Here is a 1,005-nt window from a genome sequence, read left to right as displayed (position 1 = left end):
ATAATAATAATAATAATAATAATAATGATAATAAAAAATAATAAATAACAATAATAACAATGATATAAATAAAATAATAATAACGGACAATCTCGGGCTAGACAGTGAAGGGGTTAAACGGATGAGAATATGACAGCGATAAATGTACCAGTCTGTGCGGACGTAGAAGCGGCAGCAAAACTTATACATAATCTGGAAGTAAGTTATCATAAATCTCGATGTTCCTTCTTCTGAACTTAGTCGTAAATCACCATGAACATGGAAATTTGCTTTTAAAAAAAAGAGAAAACTTCATATTATTATTATTAATCTTTAACACAGGCCTTAATGTAATGCGCAGGGAACACTGCCAACCACATTCATTTCATTTACTTGGGGAGAACCAGATTTTCCTCCAGCTACCATTTAGGCACAATACGAAAGAGTTCGTCTAGAGTCGGCTGTAACCTTCAGAATCAAACAACGTATTTGGAAAAGAAGAGGATTCAAGTATCTTGAAACTAACAAAAATGGAAGGGCGTTAAGGCAAAACACATTTAAATTGAGCAATGTGAACATTTTTTGATAGATCCATGTTTCAAGGCAAGTTTTGGAAATCCTGTCAAAGGACGCAACCTCAGCAGATTTTTACTTTCGTACGCCTGGTCTATTGACATTAATTTGGTGACATTCTAGTCTTCAACATTTTTTTATAGCATAAGTAAACTTTACCCATCTTCCGAGACTTATTTGACAACGTGTGCTCATCTAAGGTCTATATTCTTTATTGTACCAAGGGTCACGTATTGGTCACCGTGTCGTTATGCTTACAATACGCTTTTCATCTATTTTAAGAAAAGAGAGGGGTAGAAATTGACTGGGACCTTTTCTTTTCTAGACGCCTTAAAAACCCCTATATTTCGACAGTCAAACTTACTCTTAAGACCTTGCTTGTGAATCTGAGTTTTTTTATCAGGTAATCTGAACACTGAACGGAGAGAGAGAGAGAGAGAGAGAGAGAGAGAG

This window comes from Aplysia californica, unplaced genomic scaffold (genome assembly GCF_000002075.1).
Source record: "Aplysia californica isolate F4 #8 unplaced genomic scaffold, AplCal3.0 scaffold00485, whole genome shotgun sequence".
Lineage (NCBI taxonomy): Eukaryota > Metazoa > Mollusca > Gastropoda > Aplysiida > Aplysiidae > Aplysia > Aplysia californica.
Note: the sequence above shows the minus strand (reverse complement) of the source record.